This window comes from Bombina bombina, chromosome 5, assembly GCF_027579735.1.
Source record: "Bombina bombina isolate aBomBom1 chromosome 5, aBomBom1.pri, whole genome shotgun sequence".
Lineage (NCBI taxonomy): Eukaryota > Metazoa > Chordata > Amphibia > Anura > Bombinatoridae > Bombina > Bombina bombina.
Window position 1 is genome coordinate 539,666,228 of NC_069503.1, and position 13,661 is coordinate 539,679,888.

At 37.3% G+C, this 13,661-nt stretch overlaps 1 protein-coding gene across 1 annotated transcript in view; it reads right to left on the reverse strand.

Moving 5' to 3' along the window:
* Window positions 1–13,661, reverse strand: part of SLC9A3 (solute carrier family 9 member A3) — a 79,614-nt gene that overhangs the window by 50,307 nt on the left and 15,646 nt on the right. The gene's annotated exons all lie outside the window — the stretch shown is intronic.

Consider the following 13,661-nt stretch of genomic DNA (forward strand, 5'->3'; position numbering starts at 1 on the left):
CTGTACAAAATTTGATAATGGAAGTAAATCGGAAAATGTCTTAAAACTGCATGCTCTTTTCTAATCATAAAAGTTTATTTTTACTTGTGTCCCTAGATTATTATTTTTCCTTTTCATATTAATTCCTAAAAAAGCTTCACTAAACACCTCATACACTTCCCTTTTATTATAAGTGCTGCCATTTTGGAACCTAGGTTTCACTGTAGGTATCCGAAGGAGAGTTGCTGCACATGTGGAAATTTCAACATGGCGGCACCCATGATTAGAGGGAGGTGGGGAATAACCTCAATACTATGCTTAGAAAAAGTATTTAATGTCACTTTAAGCACTGAGTTATTTTATTTTTCAAAGGCTTTAAATAATCTTTCTTTTTAAATGAAAGTATATCATTTTATAAAAAAAAATATTTCTCTCTATCATCTATCTATAGATTAGACCCTCACTCCCTTTTCAGTGATTGGATTTCAAACTTATTCAATGTTATAATAAAACTATTTAACAGAATAATGTGGAACAGATTTTGACATAAAAGTGTAAAAAGAAAAATTAAAGGGACAGTCAAGTCCAAAAGTATATTAATATAACAGTGTTGGTTATGCAAAACTGGGGAATGGGTAATAAAGGGATTTTCTTTCTTTTTAAACAACAAAAATTCTGGTATTGACCGTCACTTTAAGGCATTTTATAATTGCTCTAGAAATGCATATAACTGTGTTTCAGGGGTTAAAGTAACTTTACTATTTGAAGTAAACTAAAAGTTTTTTTAAATTTCAGGCTGTGTCTAAAACATGAAAGTTTGAGTTTAATTTCCCTGTAAAGAACAATTTATTACAATTTAAACTGCATAATCAACAAACGCATAATAAAGAGATAATGCTATGGCACCTCCTCTGAATTTCAAATGAGGAGTATATTGTTTTCTAATTTCAAAATTTCCTTGACCTCTGTATCATGTGACAGTAGGGTTGCTACCTCGGCCATGTTTTCCTGGACACTTATAAGTTACACATGCTGCAGGGTAAGCAGGGCAGAACATGTATTGTTCCTCTAGGCGTTACATGAATGGTACTAATGAACAGCACAATACATGTTTCTCCCTGCTAACCCTGCAGCATGTGTAACTTATAAGTGTCCAGGAAAACATGGCCTATGTGACAGCCATCAGCCAATCATAGACTCATATACGTGTAGACTGAACTCTTGCACATGCTCAGTAGGAACTGATGCCTAAGAACTGTGCATATAAAAAGACTGTGCAATTTGATAATGGAAGTCAACTGGGAAGTTTTTTTTTGCATATTCTATCTGAATTATTAAAGTTTAACTTTGTCCCTTTAAGTAAATACTATTCCTCATAGTAAGATATCCATATTAGTATGGCATATCACACACACACAAACAGCATACATACATATTTAAATGTGTGCAATGAAGATTTAAAGAGACAGTAAATACCTTGAGATTTTTATATATAACTTTTAGTTATGTGTAATGAAACTATTTTGCAATATGGTGATACAGAATATTATGGTGCTTTACAAATAAATGACAATAATACTATTTGCATTATTTATTTTGTCTTCCTTTCATGTAATTTAGCTCTGAAAATTTAGCAATTTCTAATTCTCAGAACTTGAAATGCAACCTGCTGACTTCTCAAGGCTAACATTGTTACATATCTGTCCCTAATTGGCTTTATCAGATAACTGCAAAACAGTTCACTTTATACGAACTTTACTACAGGGGCTAAACAAAACTTTGCTCATATGTTATTCCATAGAAACACAACTGAAATGTATTTTAATTACAAGGAGCTTACTGTCCCCTTTTTAATCGCAAAGGCTAAAACAGATTGCAGAGTAAAAATAGTGCGTTTGTTAAAACCACTGCCCTACAATGTAACAAAACAATAAACCAAGAGTGCACATTGTTGTTGTTTTTTTTTTTTTAAAAAGTTCCAGACGTGAACATAATAAACTCAACAAATTGTTATCGTTAGAGCATTCCTTAATCACCAACCTCAGTTACCAGTCAATAAATGTATGTTTGTATGAATGATTCAGGATCAATAAAAGTCTACACAATGATTTGATCGCTCCTAATGTGCAGGTAGCACAATTAAAGGGCCACTATAATATAAAAATTGCATGCTCTAGTTTATTAGCGACCCTGCACTTCTCTGTGTTTAACCAATAAAAAGGAGATTAAACACATAATTAAACTACTGCACTGCTGGTGCCAAGTGGAAAATACCACTGACCCTATATTACAGCTAGGTCATGCGACTAGTGCTATGATTGGGTCAGCAGCAGTTTCTGCTCGTTAAAGGGACATTTAACCCAACATTTTTCTTTTATGATTCAGACAGAGAATACAATTTTAAACAACATTGCTATTTACTTATTGTATCTAAATTTGCTTCATTCTTTAGATAGCCTTTGTTAAATAAATAGCAATGCACATGGGTGAGCCAATCACATGAGGGAAATATGTGCAGCCACCAATCAGAAGCTACTGAGCCTATCTAGATATGCCTTTCAGGAAGGAAAATGAAGCAAATTAGATAACAGAACTAAATTAGAAACTTGGGTTTAATGTCCCTTTAAAATCAGTTTTCTGCGGGTTCCTAGGAGCACTTTAACCCATAGGCGGGCATTAAACACATAGAGGTGCAAGATTGCTAGTCTTTAAATTACCCATTCCTCAGTTTTACATAAGCAACACGGTTATATTAATATACTTTCTACCTCTGCGATTACTTTGTATCTAAGCTTCTGCTGACTGCCTCCTTATTTCAGTTATTTTGACAGACTTGCATTTTAGCCAATCAGTACTGACTCATAACTAACTCCACTAGAGTGAGCAGAATGTTATCTAAACGGCACACATGAACTAGTGCTTTTGTTAAAATGCACTGAGATAAGATGCGGCCTTCAAGGTCTTAGAAATTAGCATATGAGTCTACCTAGGTTTAGCTTTCAACAAAGAATTCCATGAGTACAAAGCAAATTTGATGATAAAAGTAAATTGGAAAGTTGTTTAAAATTGCATGCCCTATCTGAATCATTAAAGTTTAATTTTGACTAGACTGTCCCTTTAAATAGCATGTCATTTTTAGACTATAACAGCCTTTTCAGCCTTTTGAATGCTTTACTGCACAAGTTATCAAAAACATATGATAAATTAACCCCAAAATTCACTACAATTATATTATAACAAATAATAAGATTCAGGTGTTTGTTTTAATCTAAGAGCTGTGCAAAATGTCTAGCATGCTATCTTTGGGTTTTCATGTGGCTTTGTACTGTATTAAAGGGACACAGTTCATTTCTATAATGCAAATGAAAGAACACCATTTAAAAATGTGAAAAATATTCTGAAACAAATGTGTAAAATCTCTTTAAATGTTATTCCTAATAATCCTCAATGGCTGATATGTGCAACTGTCTCTACTTTACTGACATAAAAAAAAAAATGTTAATCATAAATGTATGCAAAATTAAATAAAATTGTTAATTGTATACATCACAAACTGATATTATTGAGTGGAAAAAACCAAACTGTATTTAAATACCCAGAGGCGTGAGGGGACTTACGTGCAGGGGCCCAACAGTGTTTGGTGGGCAGAGCCGTGACAGGAGGGCAGGTTGTGTAGCGTTAAAGGGACATGAAACCTAATTTTTTTTCTTTCATGATTCAGTCAGAGCATGCAGTTTTAAATAACTTTCCAATTTATTTCCATTATCTAATTTGTTTAATTCTATTTGTATTCTTTGTTGAAAAGAATACCTAGTTAGGCTCAGGAGCTGCTGATTGGTGGATGCACATATATGCCTCTTGTCATTGGCTTTTAGCTAACTCCCAGTAGTGCATTACTGCTTCTTCAACAAAGGATACCAAGAGAATAAAGCAAATTAGACAATAGCGGTCAATTGGAAAGTTGTTTAAAATTGTATGATCTATCTGAATCATGAAAGAAAAAATTTGGGGTTTCATGTCCCTTTCGTAAGTAGTGGGCAGAGACAGGCAGTCAATAGTAAGCAGGATATTTGTCCTAACTCTAGGTATGTATTACATAGTAATTATCAATCCTACTTTAGCCCTCATGTTTTATTTTAGCTATGGCTACGTATCTTTTGCTTCCTTGAATGGATGTGAAAATTAAAATAAAATTTCAATGTTGTTATAGGGTACAATTTTATGAGAAACTTTCCAATTTACTACTGTTTGTTGAAATGTGGCTTCTTGCCATGAAAGCACATATTGAAGTAGGGTCAGAAGTGTGCACGTGTAATTAAAAGTACTTTTGATAATAGACTTTTTTTTTACTTTAATGCCCCTTTGAAAGTCTGTGCAAAACAAACAAACAACTCCCTGCAAGCATGTGAAATCCTAAATGTTTCTGGTAAACGGTTAATTAAAGGGCCATAATAGTAAAATACTACATGGTCAAATTTGTTAGAGCATGTAATGTTAAGACTATTGACCCTGCACTATTGGGTGTTTAATCCCTGCAAAGATGTTAAACACACATTAGAATTACTGCTCAGGACTCACAGAGCACTGCTGGTTCTGAGCAGAAACCACTACTGACCCAATCAGTAGCTCTAGTTGCACGATCCAGCTATACAACTAGAACTGTTATAGGGTCAGTGGCAGTTTACACTTGGGACCAGCAGTGCGGTACCTTAAAGGGGCAGTAAACCTAGGAAAAAAACATAATTTATGCTTACCTGATAAATTCCTTTCTTCTGTAGTGTGATCAGTCCACGGGTCATCATTACTTCTGGGATATTACTCCTCCCCAACAGGAAGTGCAAGAGGATTCACCCAGCAGAGCTGCATATAGCTCCTCCCCTCTACGTCACTCCCAGTCATTCGACCAAGGACCAACGAGAAAGGAAAAGCCAAGGGTGAAGTGGTGACTGGAGTATAAATTAAAAAATATTTACCTGCCTTAAAAACAGGGCGGGCCGTGGACTGATCACACTACAGAAGAAAGGAATTTATCAGGTAAGCATAAATTATGTTTTCTTCTGTTAAGTGTGATCAGTCCACGGGTCATCATTACTTCTGGGATACCAATACCAAAGCAAAAGTACACGGATGACGGGAGGGATAGGCAGGCTCTTTATACAGAAGGAACCACTGCCTGAAGAACCTTTCTCCCAAAAATAGCCTCCGATGAAGCAAAAGTGTCAAATTTGTAAAATTTGGAAAAAGTATGAAGCGAAGACCAAGTTGCAGCCTTGCAAATCTGTTCAACAGAGGCCTCATTCTTGAAGGCCCAAGTGGAAGCCACAGCTCTAGTAGAATGAGCTGTAATTCTTTCAGGAGGCTGCTGTCCAGCAGTCTCATAAGCTAAACGAATTATGCTACGAAGCCAAAAAGAAAGAGAGGTAGCGGAAGCTTTTTGACCTCTCCTCTGCCCAGAGTAAATGACAAACAGAGAAGACAAACAGAGATGTGGATTGCTGACAGGTGGCAAGAGTGAGACTCTGCCCAGCAAATTATCTTTGATACTTCCATCATAGCTAGGGAGCTTCTTGTCCCTCCCTGATGGTTGATGTAAGCTACAGTCGTGATGTTGTCCGACTGAAACCTGATGAACCCCCGAGTTGTCAACTGGGGCCAAGCCAGGAGGGCATTGAGAACTGCTCTCAATTCCAGAATGTTTATTGGCAGGAGACTCTCCTCCTGACTCCATTGTCCCTGAGCCTTCAGAGAATTCCAGACGGCACCCCAACCTAGAAGGCTGGCGTCTGTTGTTACAATTGTCCAGTCTGGTCTGCTGAATGGCATCCCCCTGGACAGATGTGGCCGAGAAAGCCACCATAGAAGAGAATTTCTGGTCTCTTGATCCAGATTCAGAGAAGGGGATAAGTCTGAGTAATCCCCATTCCACTGACTTAGCATGCACAGTTGCAGTGGTCTGAGGTGTAAGCGTGCAAAGGGTACTATGTCCATTGCCGCTACCATTAAGCCGATTACCTCCATGCATTGAGCCACTGACGGGTGTTGAATGGAATGAAGGGTGCGGCAAGCACTTTGAAGTCTTGTTAGCCTGTCCTCTGTCAGGTAAATCTTCATTTCTACAGAATCTATAAGAGTCCCCAGGAAGGGAACTCTTGTGAGTGGAACGAGTGAACTTTTCTTTTCGTTCACCTTCCATCCATGTGACCTTAGAAATGCCAGCACTAACTCTGTATGAGACTTGGCAGTTTGAAAGCTTGAAGCTTGTATCAGAATGTCGTCTAGGTATGGAGCTACCGAGATTCCCCGCGGTCTTAGTACCGCCAGAAGAGCACCCAGAACCTTTGTGAAGATTCTTGGAGCTGTAGCCAATCCGAATGGAAGAGCCACAAACTGGTAATGCCTGTCTAGGAAGGCAAACCTTAGGTACCGATAATGATCTTTGTGAATCGGTATGTGAAGGTAAGCATCTTTTAAATCTACAGTGGTCATGTACTGACCCTCTTGGATCATAGGTAAAATTGTCCGAATAGTCTCCATCTTGAACGATGGAACTCTTAGGAATTTGTTTAGGATCTTTAAGTCCAGGATTGGTCTGAAAGTTCCCTCTTTTTTGGGAACCACAAACAGATTTGAGTAAAACCCCTGTCCCTGTTCCGATCGTGGAACTGGATGGATTACTCCCATTAACAAGAGCTCTTGTACGCAGCGTAGAAACGCCTCTTTCTTTGTCTGGATTGTTGACAATCTTGACAGATGAAATCTCTCTCTTGGAGGAGAGTATTTGAAGTCCAGAAGGTATCCCTGAGATATTATCTCTAGCGCCCAGGGATCCTGAACATCTCTTGCCCAAGCCTGGGCGAAGAGAGAAAGTCTGCCCCCCACTAGATCCGATCCCGGATCGGGGGCCCTCAATTCATGCTGTTTTAGGGGCAGCAGCAGGTTTCCTAGTCTGCTTGCCCTTGTTCCAGGACTGGTTAGGTTTCCAGCCTTGTCTGTAGCGAGCAACAGCTCCTTCCTGTTTTGGTGCAGAGGAAGTTGATGCTGCTCCTGCTTTGAAATTACGAAAGGAACGAAAATTAGACTGTCTAGTCTTGGCTTTGGCTTTGTCCTGAGGCAGGGCATGGCCTTTACCTCCTGTAATGTCAGCGATAATCTCTTTCAACCCGGGCCCGAATAAGGTCTGCCCTTTGAAAGGTATATTAAGCAATTTAGACTTAGAAGTAACATCAGCTGACCAGGATTTTAGCCACAGCGCCCTGCGTGCCTGAATGGCGAATCCTGAATTCTTCGCCGTAAGTTTAGTAAGATGTACTACGGCCTCCGAAATGAATGAATTAGCTAGTTTAAGGACTCTAAGCCTGTCCGTAATGTCGTCCAGAGTAGCTGAACCAATGTTCTCTTCCAGAGACTCAATCCAGAATGCCGCTGCAGCCGTGATCGGCGCAATGCATGCAAGGGGTTGCAATATAAAACCTTGTTGAACAAACATTTTCTTAAGGTAACCCTCTAACTTTTTATCCATTGGATCTGAAAAAGCACAGCTATCCTCCACCGGGATAGTGGTACGCTTAGCTAAGGTAGAAACTGCTCCCTCCACCTTAGGGACCGTTTGCCATAAGTCCCTTGTGGTGGCGTCTATTGGAAACATTTTTCTAAATATCGGAGGGGGTGAGAACGGCACACCGGGTCTATCCCACTCCTTAGTAACAATTTCAGTAAGTCTCTTAGGTATAGGAAAAACCTCAGTACTCGTCGGTACCGCAAAATATTTATCCAACCTACACATTTTCTCTGGTATTGCAACTGTGTTACAATCATTCAGAGCCGCTAACACCTCCCCTAGTAATACACGGAGGTTTTCCAGTTTAAATTTAAAATTTGAAATATCTGAATCCAGTCTGTTTGGATCAGAACCGTCACCCACAGAATGAAGTTCTCCGTCCTCATGTTCTGCCACCTGTGACGCAGTGTCTGACATGGCCCTAATATTATCAGCGCACTCTGTTCTCACCCCAGAGTGATCACGCTTACCTCTTAGTTCTGGTAATTTAGCCAAAACCTCAGTCATAACAGTAGCCATATCCTGTAATGTGATTTGTAATGGCCGCCCAGATGTACTCGGCGCTACAATATCACGCACCTCCCTCTGAGCGGGAGATGTAGGTACTGACACGTGAGGCGAGTTAGTCGGCATAACTCTCCCCTCGTTGTTTGGTGAAATTTGTTCAATTTGTACAGATTGACTTTTATTTAAAGTAGCATCAATTTCTATTGGGCTCCACTTTGGCATTGCAACAAATGACACAGGTATCATCCTCTGAATCAGACATGTTTAACACACTAGCAAATAAACTTGCAACTTGGAAATACAATTCAATTAGAATAATATTAAAATGTACTGTGCCTTTAAGAAGCACAGAAGATCTATGACAGTTGAAAATTAATAAATTGAAACAGTTATAGCCTCAATCCTTGTAAACAACACAACCTTAGCAAAGGTTTAATCCCATTAGCAAAGATAACAAATTCTGAAAGCAGGAAACAAATTACAGAATAAACGTTTTTTATCTCAGTCAAACTATAATTCTCACAGCTCTGCTGAGAGAAATTACCTCCCTCAAAATAAGTTTTGAAGACCCCTGAGCTCTGTAGAGATGAACCGGATCATGCAGGGAATACAATGAGTTGCTGACTGAAATATTTGATGCATAGAAAAAGCGCCAAAAAACGGCCCCTCCCCCTCACACACAGCAGTGAGGGAGAACAGAAACTGTCAGAAAAACAGATTAAGCAACTGCCAAGTGGAAAAATAGAGCCCAAACATTTATTCACACAGTACCTCAGCAAATGAAAACGATTTTACATTCCAGCAAAAACGTTAAACATAATCTCTAGTTATTAAACAGCTTTATGTATTTCTTACAGTGTAATTCTAGTGAAGTACCATTCCCCAGAATACTGAAGTGTAAAGTATACATACATGACATTATATCGGTATGGCAGGATTTTCTCATCAATTCCATTGTCAGAAAATAAAAACTGCTACATACCTCTATGCAGATTCATCTGCCCGCTGTCCCCTGATCTGAAGTTTACCTCACTCCTCAGATGGCCGAGAACAGCAATATGATCTTAACTACTCCGGCTAAAATCATAGCAAAACTCTGGTAGATTCTTCTTCAAACTCTGCCAGAGAGGTAATAACACACTCCGGTGCTATTTTAAAATAACAAACTTTTGATTGAAGATATAAAACTAAGTATAATCACCATAGTCCTCTCACACATCCTATCTAGTCGTTGGGTGCAAGAGAATGACTGGGAGTGACGTAGAGGGGAGGAGCTATATGCAGCTCTGCTGGGTGAATCCTCTTGCACTTCCTGTTGGGGAGGAGTAATATCCCAGAAGTAATGATGACCTGTGGACTGATCACACTTAACAGAAGAAATGTTATATAATTCTGCACAAAATGATAATAGGAGTAAATTAGAAAGTTGGTTAAAATTGAATGCTATATCTGAATCAAGAAAGAAAAAAAATTGGAATTCAGTGTCCCTTTAATCTCATTTGCACTGGTCAAGCACAGAGAGGTGCATGGTCACTAGTCTTAAAATGACAGGCTCTAATGAATGAGAATTTAAATGTGCTACCTATTACATAATTATGTTGACTTTTATTGCTCATGAATCATTCATGCAAAAATACATTTATTGAGTAGTAACTAATGTTTGATTGGCTTAAACCATTTAACTAGCGCTGCTGATTTTATCAGCTGCAGGTTCCGCTTGGGACCAGCAGTGCTCTGTGGGTTCCGAGAGTAACTTCTACTGTGTGTTTAAACTCTTTGCCGGGTTATACACAGTAAGTGCAGGGTCAATAGTCTGATAATAACATGCTCTAGTGAAAATGTCATTTTTTACTATTATGGCCTTATAATTCACTTTACAAATTATGCCAGACACTATTTAAACAGATTTGAAAATGCAGTAAAAACGAAAAAAATCACCTCAGCTGATATAGGATATTTTCATATACCTCTTCGGGTGTATTGGAGTTGGGGGCCACCTATCTAACCACACGGCAAGATGAAGAATTTCTTTTCTAAGGTCTTTGTTTACAAAATAGCCAAAGGAATTTATTGAGCAAGTTAAGTGCAATTGTTTCCAAAAGAGCTAGAGAATTTACCTAGTAAGCAATCTATTAGATGAAACAATGTGTTTAGATTGATAACATCCCTTCACACGTTTCCTTAAAGTGTATTTTACCTCACAGATTACCTATTCTCTTCAAAATGCTATTGTTCTCTGTATTCAAACACGGGAAATTTAAACTTTCTAATACATATTGTCGTTTGCTCTGTCATTAGTAAATCATCAACCTAGAAAGCAGTCTAAAACATATAGTGCAGACTTTATCTCACCATTTCTATAAATTAACTCTTACTTTTATTAATCTGTCAAATTAACAAACTGCTCTAATGTAATGCTATATATACGCGGAAGGCAATCAATTTATTTAAATGAATGCTTGGCAACTTTTTCTCTTTAAAATTAATAATATATATAAAAATATATATATATAAAAATAATTCTGTGGTAAAAGCTCTGCAAAAAAATAAATGGCATTTATAACTGCACACCTTTGCAGTCCAGAAACATACCCTTTGTAAAGCCTACTAAGGGTTTGTTTCCATTGAGGTGGTAAATTGTGGAAACCTGTGATAAAATCATTTATCTCCATTAAAGGGAGAGTCAACACCAACATTTTTGTTGTTTTAAAAGATAGATAATCCCTTTATTACCCATTCCCCAGTTTTGCATAACCAACAGTTATATTAATATACTTTTTACCTCTGTGATTTACTTGTATCTAAGCATTTTCTGACAGCCCCCTGATCACATGACATTTTATATCTATTGACTTTCATTTTAGCCAATTAGTGCATTAGTATCTGCCACAATCCACAGGGCGAGATCACATTTACTACCTCAATGAAAATTGGGCCTAAGCATGTTTGTTTATTTTACTTCTGCTATAGCTAATTAGGGACATATATGCATGAGCCCCTGCACTGATTAACCCTTTAAGGACACAGCTTTCAGTTTGCTCAATGGTTTTATGACGGAAAAAATCCGTCATATGTCCTTAAGAGGTTAAGCAACCAATGTGGAGATTGTTGTGAGTCAATTTAGGAATTCTGGAGTCCTGCAATGCACAATTTTATATTAAAAAGGTAAAGGGACAGTTTACTGTAAAATAGTTTACAATGTCTTGTTATACAAGATGCAGAGTATACAATGAATTATATTTTTCTCCTTTTGGTTCATTTGTGCATATGAAATAGCTTATTTTGTTCTTTGAAACCAAAATGGGTTGAGTATGCAGTGAAACAAGATTTTTTTTATCACTTTCTGTACACACACATGCTCCTTTATATTTTCTCTGTCTGTTTATCAAAGCCTAATACTTAGAGATAGTAACTGAAAATCAACATTTTATTGCTAATCTATCCTACCTCCCACTTCTAATTTCTTCTGCTAGATATGTTTACACAGCTTTTTGTATAGCCTATACTTAAAGGGACAGTAAACACCAGAATTTTTGTTGTTTAAAAAGGTAGATGATCCCTTTATTACCCATTCCCCAATTTTGCATAATTAGCACAGTTATAATAATATACTGTTTACCTCTGTGATAACCTTGTATCTATGGCTCTGCAAACTGCCCCCTTATTTCAGTTCTTTTGACAGACTTGCATTTTTAGCCAATCAGTGCTTGCTCCTAGGAGCTTCACGTGCCTGAGCTCAATGTTATCTATATGAAACACATGAACTAATGCCCTCTAGTGGTGAAAACTGTCAAAATGCTTTCAGATTAGAGGTTGCCTTCAAGGTCTAATAAATTAGCATATATACCTCCTAGATTTATCTTTCAACTAAGAATACCAAGAGAACAAAGCAAAATTGGTTATAAATTTAAATTGGAAAGTTGTTTAAAAATACATGCCCTATTTAAATCATGAAAGTTTTTTTTTACTTGACTGTCCCTTTAAGTAAAGAAACTTTTAGACTAGGTAGGGATATCACAGGCACATTCAGCTATTTAAAATGTTGATATAAAGGTAAACTACATATTTGTTAACAATTAAATACACTTCAGCAGGTAAAATGGATCATTTGAAACAAATTAAACGGGAGAAAAGATTATGGTACACGCCCATTAAAATTACAGGAAAAGCAAAATAAATACCTATTTTATGAGGCATTAAACATTTTCTCATCTTTAATTTGTTCCCAATGATTCATTTTACCTGCTGGACTGTATTAAACTGTTTACCAATAGCTATATTCCCTTAATGCTGGCATTTGAAATAGCTGATTTTGCCTATGACAGCCCTACTTTTACTGAAAGTTTATATAGCTATACAAAAGATGTGTAAACATAGTCAGCAGAAGAAATTACACTCTCAATAGGAGGTAGGTAAGCTAAGCTATAACATTTCAATTATCAATTGTTCTCGCTTAGTATTGGGCTTTGGTATACAGGCCGAGATAATATAAAGAAACGTGTGTGCACAGAAAGGGAAACAAATAAAAAGATCTGACTTACCTGCATTTTCATTGGGTTATGGCTTCAAAGAACAAAACCAGCTATTTCATATACACAAATAAATTGAAAGAAACTATTTCTAATACATTTTATACTCTGCAGCTGGAAACATATTAAAGAAGAAACAAATGTACAGTAAACTATCCCTTTAATTTCCTAATAAGAAATGTGGCACTACCTTTTTAAAAACAAATGTTGGTTTTCAGCACAGTGGTGCTGAGGGCCACACAAAACTCTTAGAGGGCTGGTAGTTTGGTTAGCCCTATTTTAAGAACTAGATACAGGTGTTGAGATATAGATACACTGTATTGGGCAATTTAGTCTAACTCGGTGCTTCAATCCAAGAATCTGCATTTCACAAAACAACTTTGAGCTTTGGGGGAGGGGGGGGGGTTAATCCTTCTATACCAATCATTACATGGTGGTGAGTCCCATCTTTCAATGTTTGTTTGTTTTTGTTGATGGGAGGGGATATATAGTTACCTTCGAGAACAAGGCCTAGCTCTCTGCTCCAATCAACAGCCCTCCATTTAAGGGACAGTATAATGTAAAATTGGTTTTCCCTTAATGTATTTTTAATGACTTGTTATACCAGCTGCAGAGTATAAAATATGTGAGAAATTGCATTTTCAGGTTTATTTCTGTATATGAAATAGCTGGTTTTGTGCTTTGAAACCACAACCTATTACAATGGGTTGAGCTTGCAGGTAATATCAGATCTCATTATGTTATCACTTTGTGTACACAGACTTGCTTCCTTATATTATATTTGTCTGTAAATCTAAGCTCAATGCTTAGAGAGAACAATGGAAAATTATAATTTTATTAGTAATCTCTTTTACACCTCACTTGGAGTGTAATTTATTCTGCTGGCTGTGTTTACATTGCCTATCAATAGCTGAAACTTTAGTATAGAAACTTTCAGTATAGGTGGGGATACCACAGTCTAAATCAGCTATTTAAAATGGATCTTTGAGAACAAAAAAGTAGAAACAATTAGGTTAAATGACCCCTTTAATCCATTCAGTGCTTACGACGGCACAAATTGTTCCAGTCAGTTGCTGACGACGGCTCAG